General features: G+C 45.3%; 1 protein-coding gene across 9 annotated transcripts in view; it reads right to left on the bottom strand.

Annotated features, from left to right (window-relative positions):
• MYO6 (myosin VI) overlaps positions 1–11,930 on the bottom strand; it is an 856,486-nt gene extending 844,556 nt beyond the window's left edge. For 8 of the 9 annotated variants that reach the window (XM_085610973.1, XM_085610975.1, XM_085610976.1 and 5 more), the window contains exon 1: positions 11,790–11,930. The gene's annotated coding sequence lies outside the window, so the exon portion shown is untranslated. Of the gene's footprint in view, positions 1–8,617; positions 8,770–11,789 lie in introns of those variants that run through there. The other variant, XM_085610974.1, reaches the window with a different exon arrangement.
• Between the last annotated feature and the right edge of the window lie 822 nt (positions 11,931–12,752).

Raw genomic sequence — 12,752 nt, 5'->3', positions numbered from 1 at the left:
TGTTGTTCGCCCTTGCTCTTGAACCTCTGGCGGCGTGGATACGCTGGCACCCGGATATACGTGGCCTTCGGTGGTCGTCCGAACACGAGGACCGCATTTCGCTATATGCTGATGACATCTTGTTGTATCTTGCCTCGCCCAAGAACTCACTCATAGTGGTCTGTGATGTTCTTATATCCTTCGGTAGGAATTCGGGTCTCGTCATCAACTGGAGTAAATCGTATTTATACGTCCTGAGTGGTGAGGTTCCGCCGGTCCCGCGAACTTGTTCGATCCAGATTGCTCAGCAGGGCTTCGTGTATCTGGGGATCTTTATCTCCATGGACCCCGCTTTGCGGTATGAGAGAAACCTGCTCCCCCCCCTGGCGCGCCTGCGGCGGGATGTTGAGGGCTGGCGGAGGCTGCCGCTCTCCCTCGTCGGGCGCGCTGCCTTGTTCAAAATGATGTCCCTTCCTCGGTTCCTCTACGCATTGCAAAATACTCTAGATTGGGTGCCGGCCAAGTACTTTCGGGAGGTCGAAAGCCTCCAACGGACGTTGTTGTGGGATGGGCGGCCGCGGATAGCGATTGCTAAATTGACGCTTCCATGGTATGACGGGGGTATCGCGCTTCCAGACATCCGACGCTATTACTGGGCCACCCAGTTGTCCGCGATTAACCACGGTTTCTATGGCCCGGCCCTCAGCCCTGGTTATGCCATGGACAGATGGTTGTTGCGCGGTGGGAACTATCTTAGGGCGTTGTACTCGCGGTCCCTCGACTCATCCCTCACGGGGCCCACTGGGGTGGCGGTGCGTGTATGGAAGATGGCGACTGACTCTCTGGGCTGGAAGGATAGGCTCACCCTAGCTGCTCCGTTGTTTGAATCTGAAAGGTTGGGTAGGCTTTGGCATACGAAAGGGTTTGATAAATGGGACTTGATCGGCATCTCCAGGGTTGGAGATATGCTGATTAAGGGTAGGGTGAAGTCCTTTGAAGAGTTGCAGAAGGAGTATGAGTTGGGGGCGTCTGAGTTTTTCCGATATGTTCAGGTGCGTCATGCCCTGCGGTCAGTCCTCGTGGAGGGTGAGAAGGTGCCTGAGTCCTCTCCTTTGGAGGACCGGATCCTTGATGGCCATATGCCGGAGAGCACGATCTCGCTCATCTACAAGAAACTGATAAATGTTCGGGCTGATATGCTACTGGGGCTGCGGGACCAGTGGACTAGGGACGGACTCGAGTTGGATGATGAGGACTGGCAGTCTGCTCTTTCCTCTCCTAAGGAGGTTGCGATCCCGTCGCGTCTGAGGCTGGTGCAGCTCAAGATCCTGCATCGAGTGTATGTGACGGGGCCGCGACTGGTTCATATGGGATTCTCTGAGGAAGGCCTATGTAGGAGGGGATGCGGTATGGTGGGTACTTTCCTACATATCATCTGGGAATGTGGTGTCATCACGGAATTTTGGAGGCGAGTTCATGCGGTGATGGGGGAGGTGACGGGCATTGCTATGCAGCCGGAAGCGCGGTGTTGTCTCCTGAATGTCTGGGGGCCCACTGACCATGATGAGGCACAGACCCAGTGGGTGACCCTGGGTAACATGGTTGCTAAGAGGGACATCGCGCGCTTGTGGGGTTCCGGGGGGCCCCCCACGTTAACTGCGTGGAAAGAAAATATGGACTGGAGTATGCTCAGGGAGAAGACAGTATATTGCGCCAGAGGCCGCCCTCGGAAGTGGCATGCCATCTGGGGGCGGTGGAATCAATACAGGGGGGGAATATGTCTTGCCCCTGATCTGGATCCCCCCGAGGAACAGCTTTCTTCTTGACCTTCTTTCCAGCTCAGTATGCAGATGTGATGGTGAATTGACTTCTTGGGCCTCTGCTTTTCCCCCTTTTTCCTCTTATCATAGTACTGTGACTGTTAGATGATTGGGGTCCGGCTCCCCCTGAGGGGCTACCACCGTGGGCATTCAGTGTTGTTGCCTTGCTGGGGTTTGTTGTGTGTTTGTAATTATTAAAAATGGAACCTTCTCACTGCTCCTTCAATGTACTGTGGACGATTCTTTGTACTCTCCTATCGAAGCTGCCGAACCTCCGGGTTGTCGGCTGAATAGCTGTGTCCAGACTCTTGAAGAAATAAAGGTTTTTAAAAAAAAAAAAAAAAAAAAAAAAGAAGGGGTTAACCACAAGGGCAGCCAAATTCACAATGGCTTTGTGTGGAGGGGGTTGGGGGGGGGGGGGGGGGGTGGCAGGGATCTAGAAGAGAAACAGACTTTCAACTTACAAGTTCCACTGCTGATTCCTCTTGGGTAATGGTGACAAAACTGGACAGCAACAGGCCGGACTAGGAGCAAGATGTTACTCCTTGATTATAGGGCACCGGGAACTGATCATAGACACTTGGATTTTTCCGAAGAGGACGTCAGATAGGCCCTCACATAGCTCCTTAGTAGGAGAGAGGGTATTTTTTGTTGCCATGGTGAAGAGAAAAGAGTTGACAAATTTAAACAACTCACGCAGTTTGTTTGCATTCTCATAGATAGACGAGGTAATAAAGGTTTTTTGGGCTGACCAAATAGCTGTTTGGTATTTTTGAGAGCAGCTTGGTAAATTGCTTTTGCCCCTTTATCATAATTGGACCTCCACTGCCTTTCTAACTTTTTACAAATTGATTTCTCTGACTTAAGGGTGTCAGAGAACCAAAATGTGGAGGGTTTGAGTATGTTCGGGGAGTGGGATTTCAAAGGCACAAGGGTGTCACTAGCCTTTGTCAACCAGCTGTTGAAACATGTTTAAGCTTTGCATAAAAGGCAGTAGTAGTTAAAGCAAATGGACAACTAACAAAAGGTATATAGGTGGTAAGTATAGATATATGTTTGGACTGCAATCTGTCATTCCCCTCAGTTTCAGAATTCTGCACGAATTTCTGTACATTATGTGAGGGCTGCTTCTCTAAGTTACGAGACAGGAGGTACGAAGCGTCCAAGAAGACTAAGTCTCAAGTCTAGATGTGTGCAGTTGAGAATGCATCGCACCTGAAGGCACATTACATAGGTGCTCCAGCAAGCAGGCTAGGCAGCTGAGGGATACAGTGCAGCTTGTTTGTCAAGAAGGAAGGATGAGGTCACTGGTTATGTCTGGGCTGAGTCTGAAGTAGTGACAGAGCCTGGTGAGTGAGTGATTGGGTATCTGTCTACAAGGGAGTGTACGAGGGTGAAATGAGAGGAGTGTCTTGGACGGTTTCCACTTAGTTGTCTCAGAGAAAGGCAGCCTGTAGGTGTTCTGGCAGCTGAGTAACCCTACAGGCTTTGAGTCCTGTTGCACTCAAGCATGGGGACATGGTAAATAAGATCTGCCTTGGGAGGGCACAAGCATAGAGTCTGTGCAGTCTACCATAAGGCTATAAACAAACCATCAGTGGGTAGACCCCCCAGGGCCATCCCGACCTTGAGAGCATTTTTGGAGGTTGACCCGTGCAGATGGTAAAAAGGAATTGGTAGGAATCCCGACACAATGCATTTCAGTGGCAGTGAATAGGCACCTCCTAGGGCTAACAACCTCATATGTGAGAAAAGGCACTGGTTCTGCTCAGAGGGTGGACCTCACTGCAAAGATTTTTCACCCTCCGACTTGTTGTATGCCTGATGTTTGGAGGACTTTTGTAATACAGAAGAGTTAGACCCTGAACTTCATAAAATTTCTCTGTTTCACCTCAATGTTGGTTGTTCCATACCCCACAGAATAGACACTTCTGGTGTGTAATGTACATAGTTTGTCTCAGCATTTACCCTGTAGCCTACAAGATGGCTTACCGGCCCCCTCTCTATCAGGGAACCCACCTACTTGTGATTAAAAGGACCCAGGTAGGGCACCCAGCCCACCGAGTAAGAGTTATCATCAGTTGATGGTGTGTGTGTATAAGTTGGGTTCTTGTATGCTGGTATATGAAGAGTCCTACTATTTGTTGCAACATTCACACCAGTATGCAGACACATAATGTGAGCAGAAATTGCATATTTACATTTTTGTGTTGAATGTGCTTTGTAAGCTATAATGTACAGGTTGTGTTACTAACCGAAAAACCATCCCTGTACATCAGTATCAAGAACAGAGACACTAGAGCTACAGTTAACTGCTTTTTTAAACATTTTGCCATGTTCTTTAACCACCAATTTAGTTTTGGCACACCTTCACATACTTGTGCAACCTGTGTATTTCCATTGCTTCCTGATACATTTAATGTAGAAACCAAGTCCCTAAGCATAGATCACACCTTGCTACTGACGATTTTAGTTTTCCCCATGTTAGCCTAACTGCGCATGTTATAGGCCTCATTTTCTTTTGCACACATTACTATATAAACACGCTGGTTTTTGTGCCACATTGTGCTTCCACATGGAAACTGCATATGTTTTTGAATTATGTTCTTTTCCTGGGATTTAGTCTGAACATCATAGACAAGGTTAAACAATGTCCCTTGTTATTGTTTATGACCAGGCAATAGCACCTAGACATAACACAGAAATGCAGCTGTGTCTTGTCATATAGATGAGTACAGGAGCAAAAAACATATGCATGGAACGAGAGTTCTGAGACAAGATCACTGCGTCTGCTGTGTGTCCATCTGTGTATGCTAAGGTAAGGGGCCTGCCACTAATCCCAGAGATCTTTTATTTATATATAATCATTTAGCTTCAGTAGCAGGAAGGGGGGGGTTTAGGCTAGTCTGTCCTATATAATGACTGGGATATTCATGGTATACTGTTTATTAACCATGCTAAAAGTATTGTTAGTATGCATTTGTTTTCTAACTGTGCCACAAACAATAGTTTAAATAAATATTCTAAACTTCCTTTGTGTCTCCTGTTTATCTTATTGTGGACAAGTATGAGTGAGAGAGGGAAAGGGTGTGTACTGTTACTACGATGCCAGATAGGGTAGGGAGTGCTGTGTTCCTGGGTGCCAATTCACTTGCTTCTCTGGTAAGGTTAGGAGGGCAAGTAAGGCACTATAGCTAGAAGGACTCGGGATCATGGATACGGAGGTGGTATGGTGACTCAGTCCTTACTGATGAAGAATGGTCCCAATCATACTTCTGTTCCAGAGCAGAATCCCTGCAACAGTTTGTGTCCTCAGACCGTATTCAGTTTCACACACGTTGGTGCAAGGAAATTACTCAAAAGAGTACCTCTATTTAAACTATATGCTTCTTAGCACGCACCACAGAGATGTGAAAACGAACGTTACCACGGAGTCGAAGAGAAATGCCCTGGGGCCAGAGAGGAATACAAGTAGCAACATGTTATTCTTAATGGGTATGAACTAAAATAGCTGCCTCCATCACGCATTTTCGATGTGCATATAGGAAGACAGTCCCTGCACTTATCTACGCATCATGCAGCCACTGTATTCCACAACCAGTCACCTTTTTTGTACTTTGCTTTCAATATCACTGAGGTAGGGTTGTTTGGGATATGTATATAAAAAACTTAGATACATTCAAAGAAACACACACACATAGCTATTGCATCAAAGAATTTATTCGATATGAGGTCCTATTCGGTCTACAGGACTGACAGAAAACAAATCTATAGGACCAATTGAGAAATATTTTTCTGAGCCGACTTACTCTTGGCTGTGTGACCTACTCCCGAACTTCCAGAGTAAGTCAAACTCAGTCATAATCAAAAATGAATTGGAAAGTACAGCCTATGTGTCCAAACAACCAAATGGGTCTTATGAATGTTGCTCTCACAACAGAAGAAGCATTGGCAAAGACACAAGGTCTGCTGCTAGGCACCTGCCTTTTGGCTTTATCAATGCTTGCTTTGTTTAGTCATGGTTTTGCACAACTTTATTCTTCAGGAAAATGCCAGCACCTCATCAATCTTAAAATAAAAAAAAAGACTTCTTAATGCAAAATAATTTTTCTGGTCTCAAAAAGCACACAATACCAAAGATGTCCCTGACACTTGAGAGAACTACTTTGAGTATGGACATGCTCTTTGTGAAGGGCATAGAGGTGTGCCAATGGCTGGAGTGGTCTGATGCATTGTCCATGCTGTATGCAAAGGCGGGTAAAAAAAATTATGAATGATACATTAAAAAGCAGATGGATGAAGAGGGCTGGCTGACATCCGCTCAAAGTACATTATACATAAAACCTTAGCAAAATCCAAAGGTCTTGGCTAACGACAGACCTGTAGCCCCTCTAAGTATATGATGCATATCATTTTTTAAAAATCAAAAGGTCTTGGCTAACATCGGACCTAAAAAACAGCTGTGAGTATTGCCGCAACGTGGGAATTAACATCTATCATCAGTATTTACTGGCTTTGTTTCTTTAATGTGTGCCAAATAATATGTTTCAAGGGCCAGGAATGGCTTTTTGGTAAAATGTATCATTTTATATTTTCTGAAAGTGTTTTTAAAAAGAAAGAACAAAAAGCTGCATTAGAAAATCCCGCAATAGAAAGCAAAAACCACTGCCCTGCTACAATGATAATGTGTCTGCAGCAAGGCATGAGCAGTTCAATGTGGACTCTCCCTCCGCCAGTGTTCACATTGCTTTGTCTAAGTTTTTTTTGTCAGTAAGTTTGCGGCTTAAGTGTGCCGCTGGTATTAGGAGCGGAGCTGTCCTCTTACCTTCAATCTAAATTCATATTTAATTTGCCTATGATTAATCTAACGATGTACGTCCTGGCTTTATGGAAATGGTATCGCAAGCAGGAAAAGGGGGCAACGATGGGCCTCTCAGAGGAGGGAGGGGTGACGTGGCAAGCATCCAAACTTTTCCTGGCTCCTATCCGGTCTATTACGAGTAAGAATGATTATACATGAGGTCAGCATTTCTTATTTTGAATCCTCGTTAACACGCTCGCTTCCTTTTTTTCTTTTAATGATGCTCAGGGATGTACAGCTCGCGACAGGAAAAAAGTTGTTTTGTTTGTGGAGATAACTAAGCAAACAAAAATATACAAAAAAAATCTACCACAAGGATAGCAAACCTGGTCGCATGCGTGCGTTCAGCCGATGCCAAAAACATAGATGTAAAAGGTTTGTAACCTAGATACAGGAATATACAAAACGATCCATCCTAAATCAGTTTATTTACTCTATGTATTTACTTTGGAAAAACACGCATTACTCATCCTGCAACAAAGTGTCAGGGTTTCTTTCAACTGTAAGGTGAAAGTCTGCATGGAGCAGCGTTTAATACCCACTGTCACCAAAGAATATACCAGCAAGGATTGGGTAGTACGGCGTTTTGCACAGCACAGTGCACATAGGATCACCTGCAGGGCATGGGCATATGCAGTGCTTCGGGAGGATCCTGGAGTCGGAAACTGAAGCTCTAAGAAGTAGTGGCTACTTTCCAGACACTATTCGATGTCATCAAACCCAGTCTCCTGTGTGTGACTTCTTTGAGTAGACTCCAGCTTACTTAAGGTCAACCAATGTCAATGTGTTATGCATGAAGTTACAAGTGAGACCTCAGTGAAGTATTAAACACGTGAATGAGTAATATCAAAGTTTCCATGCAAAACCCTCATCTCTCACTTATGAGTGATAATTATGTCACTTGAAAGCGACTTTCATGCATGGTGACTGAGTCGACTTGGGCACTGAACAGGTTCCGCAAAAAAGATGATCACAAAGTCACATGGAACGAGTGCGGCATAAGATGGAGAATTGATATCATTGCCTGAGAAGACTCAACCAAAAGATGCACAGAAATATGTTTTTCATATATATGAAATGTGTCTCCCTGACAAGTTACAACTGAAAAAGCTCTCCAGTGGAAATCTTTAAGAAAGTGGGCAACTCTAATCATTCAAGATCCAAACATCCTGAAACAGTTATTTATTAATGGTATGCAGCCAGTTCCCATGACACAGGAGTGCATCATTGTGGAGAGGTGTGGTGCAGCGGTCAGGGCAGCTGACTTTGGAGCACAGGGTTCACGGTTCGATCCCCGGCAGCAGCTCAGCACCAAGTGACTCTGGGCAATAGCTCACTTAATTTCCACGACAGCCCCCAGTGCCTTGAGACCCGTAAAGGCGAGTAGTTCGCGCTTTACAAATATGGATTTACAAAAAATACAGATTTATCATTGGCATCCTCTTCAAATGGGATTATTACATGTATAACCATGTATGTGGAGGCCCCAGGAATGGGATTTACTCTAACAGAACTCTCAAAAGCTTGTGTTAAATTCTGTCAACTCTTACCCGTAATCATTTGTCAGGACTTTCACCAGAACCTGTGTGTATGAATGTCTTGAAAGTTTACTGTACTCTAGTGCTTGCCAAAGAAGCTCCAAGCAATGCGGAACATTGACTGACTGAATGCTGTTTGGTCCCGCTCACTTCATGCATATACCCCTTATTTGGGGTTCCTGGAACAATTATTGGTGCCATTCTGTGTTACATTCAAGTTGCAAATAGCGACCCACAAAAGCTTTGCATAGTTGGAGCATTTTGTATTTTCAGCCTCAAATGGCATGCTAGCAACCCCATAACTACATCTTTAGACGAGTACAGAATTATGCCTCCAACTTATGCAAGGGTCTTAGACTCTGCATGTGGTAGTCATGCTTTTTCAACTATGCAAGTGGTACTATGGAACTTGATCCTACCTCATGTTAACTGCACTCCAAGTCTCACCCACTTCAAGGCTCCACGAAAGACATATTTGTTCGGTTTAGCTTACCCCTCACAGTCAATCCTTATTAGCTTCTATTCCACTGTACAGTATATCAATTCTGCAAGCAGGGAATGGGGAATTCCACTACAAAAACAAAGAATGATGATGCTCAGTGTGGCTGTGATAAGATGAAGGTGACATGGAACCCAACAGACCAAAGGTTATGTAGATTTGTCAAGCCCCCCACCCCTCAAATGAAACATTAACGCGGTAAAGGTAGGTGGTTTTCAAAACATTATGCTTCGTAGGGGCTAACTTCACTGTTAGCAATGTCATGCCACGGTCTTGAATATGGTGGCAAAATAATACATTTCTGTAACCACAAGAATTAAGTAACATTAATGTTCAAGTTCTATAGATATTCCAAGTGTAAAAAAGTAAAAAAACAGGATGTGCGCTACATGCCATGTCCTAATTATCAATACAATTATTTTTTAATATAGATCTGTAATACGCTGAGATGTATTCTGATCAATGAGCTCCAACTTATGCCATGTCTGCAATCTGTCCCTCATGGGCGCCACAATAAAAGCACTCATCCTGCACCCTCATAAAGTTACCTAAGCGAAGAAGCGTCCGTAACTAAAGCGTCACCTTTGTACTCGGTTACGATCATCAGAAAGCACTGAAAATTATATGGTCTGCTTAACATTCATGTTGCAACACTTCGCCACAATGACACCTGCTACATTTGAGCAACTTGGCTTTCCCCACATTTAACAGCATTAAAAATAAAATGCATAATGCCAAACTGTTCATGTTAAGTAGCTGAAAACTTAGCTTGAGTTAGAAATTTAAAACGAGGCTCTCCAGAGCTAAAGATGAATCTGCACTGCCCTGTACTTGCATTAAGAATCCGGAATCTGCAATGCAATCATGTGAACCTCTGAAAGGTTTGCCACCATTACATCATGGCTGCTGGTTTCACGTTTTATGATGTCACATTTTAAAATCTGTTTTTATCACTTCTTGTTAGAGGGGATGCTCGGTGTTGTCTTCAAGAAGATACTCTATGACACCACGTAGTATTGATCTTAATCAGAATTACCCAACAGAATAACTCTGATCAGTGCGCGTATTGATCAATACCAAGGCCCCATTACTAGACACAACATGAAACGTCTTTGATGACACATTTCAACCTAGAAACTTGAGTAACCAAAGAAATGACTTGTCTGGCAACTGGCAGTGGTGATAACAATACCCAACTTTGTGAGTGCCCAGTAGAGAGCACATGAGAATATTTCCAGAGACGAGCTTTGGGCATTAAAGCACACATATTCTGTACATACTGTCCAACGTATACAAATCCTTGAACACATATCCTTTACATAGTTTCAACAATAAATAACCACAAGGAAAGGGACTCTCACCCGACCCCCCCCGCCCCCCCCCAAAAAATACCCATGCTTCCTGAGAAGTTTAAGGAATGGATGAACTGAGAGATCGGCTTTTGTCAGCCAACAGATAACAGGAGCCTCGGAAGGGACATCTTTAGGAGTCATATATCCCTGGTAAAATATTCAATAAGGAACTTGGAAATAAATGACTGTACATCGACCACATGGAGGGGGAGGTTCATAGTAACAGGTGAAATTACAAGAGAACCTAAAACATACGTAACTGCAAGGAATATAGTGGACTAAAGAGATACCCAAGTACGGCAAGTTCCTAAGGAAAGGGGGATTTACAAGGCTGGGTTGGGGAGGGCACTGGGAGATTCAGTGCAAATATTGGGACATCAAGTGAAGAGCGCAGTACAGTAGTGCCTCTTTCCCTGGTCACCCTGTAGAGCAGAATGTTGTATCTTCTGCAGGACAGAATCCTTTCACTGATCAATGCACTATAAGTGCAATGCTTACTGCTAGGACCAGAGTCACAGAGCACAATTTGATGCCCACACAGCAGCACCCTCTCGAGGAAAGAGTGGGCCCAGTGCTCTAAATGGGCTAGTACTGTCCGGTAGGGAGTCACTTTTTTTATTTTGAGAGGGTGAGTACCTGAACTTCTCAAGATAGATGTAATACTTTTAACTGGAGAGTGCTGGCACTTTTCTGAAACAAGCAGGTACTCTGGTACAGAGTACCTGCACTTATATTTTTCCATTTCAGGCACCGTGTGGGCCTGACCTTGTTAGCTTCCCTCCTGTACAAGACGCAACCTAATATTGAAAATATAACGTTTCTGAGCCAAAGTTAGACACACCCCATTATAACGTTTTCGTTTTGTGTTTAGACGCATTTATCTGTTTCGTATATGTACATATACTCTGAAGTCGTTATGTAAGGTAACTGGTTCTATTGTAAAGCAATCTGACAGCTTCGGGTAAAGTACGAGCTATATAAAAACGTATACGTAAATAAATAAAATAAGTGAAAGCCCTGGTCGGAGCTAAAAGTAGCGCCACAAGGAAGTGGGGCAAACACCCTTGTGACAGCTTAGACACAGACCGCTGCAACTGCAGCCTTTGCTCTCATCGACTGAGCACCATCTACTCTGCAACTACTCTTCTTGCATCTACTTCACCGCACCTGTTGCCCAGCACATCCCCTGCTCCCCTTTGCTATTGATGTACATCTGCTCTTCGCCTGCGGTGCCTACTGCCCCATTAATCCATTCCAAATACGACATCTTTCCGTCTGTGCTGCCTGCCCCTCTAGCATGGTTCCCTATATTAAATGCACCTGTCCTAGAAGCCCCCACCGCTTCTTTGCACTCTACACTCTGTCTCTTGTATTCACCGGTAGTGCACTTTGTCCATAGAGCCTACTGTTCAGTGAACCAAATAACTACCTTCTGTGGGCACAGGCCCAGTAACACATTGTCCACTGGGGCAAACACGTCACTGACCCCTGTATGGTGGTGGTAGCCTGTTCGTCACTGTCCCGTACCGATGACCGTCCCTCACCCCATGGGACAGTGCCCGCTGTCCTAGCTCTTCAGTGCCCGCTGCCCCTGTGTATACTCTCCGAGTATATGTTGCTCCCTGTAGCGCTGTACACACACTCGCCTCCCTCTTCCTAGTACTCCAGTTTAAAAACCCTGTCCCGGTACGTCACTTTAGTGAACTCTCTGCCCGAACTCATCTGACAGCGGCTCCTTACTGTAGTGAGGGTGGGGGCGTCCGTGTGGCTGTGTCCCCTGCTACTTCCCGTCCGTGCAGCCGCGGCCGGTCTCAGGTCCCTTCCGTCCGGCTCCCACCAGAGTCCAGAGAGACGCTGGTGACGTCAGTTGCATGAAGCTCCAGAGAGGGCGGGGCTAGGAAGCCTGGGAGCGCCGGTGAGGGCGGGGCTTCCAGACATCTGAGCACCCAAGGGGCAGGGCCTACCGGAAAAGCATTCAGGGGGCGGCCTGCTAGAGCGGTGACTGAGATTGAACATCTCATAGCTCTAGAAGAGGCTGCATTTTAGGGTGAAATACTTTAATAAAGCAGACTTCAGGAAAGGATAACTTCGGCAACTTGGGGTGCCCTCCAATCTGGATGCACTGGAGGGGCGGGGTCTGTAGTGAGAAGGAGAGCTGTCCCGGCTGTTAGGGAGTGGTAGTGCATTGCTCACAGAGGACAGAGTGCAGACTCTACTGTGGGAGTATCCCAGTGAGCGTGCTTTAATTTCAGGCAGTACAGTTGAAATCTACTAGTGTTTTCTATGCCCTTGCAGAGAGCGACGATTCAGTTAACTCTGGGGCCCCCTTTGCCCACTGCTGCTGGACATGCGATTAGGGTGACCAACTGGCATTGGTGCAAATTCAGGACAGTGAGTGTAAAAATTCAGGACAAAGGGTCAAAATTCAGGACACAAATTCAGGACAGGAGGTCAAAATTCAGGACAAAACTTCAGGACAATAGATACGTTTTACAGACACATCAGAGGAGGTCGTGCAATAGTATATAAGTAAGCCCACATATTCAACCATTTGCAAACCTAGCCATCATGTATCCTATCTATCAATTCACTCATCCATCCCTTCATCCATCCTTTCACTCATCCATCCATCATCCATCCACCCTTTTACCCTATCCATCTGTACACTCATCCATCCACTCTTCTACCCATCCATCCATTCAC

Source organism: Triturus cristatus, chromosome 6 (assembly GCF_964204655.1).
Source record: "Triturus cristatus chromosome 6, aTriCri1.1, whole genome shotgun sequence".
NCBI classification, from domain to species: domain Eukaryota; kingdom Metazoa; phylum Chordata; class Amphibia; order Caudata; family Salamandridae; genus Triturus; species Triturus cristatus.
Note: the sequence above shows the minus strand (reverse complement) of the source record. Positions and strands in the feature narration are given on the sequence as shown.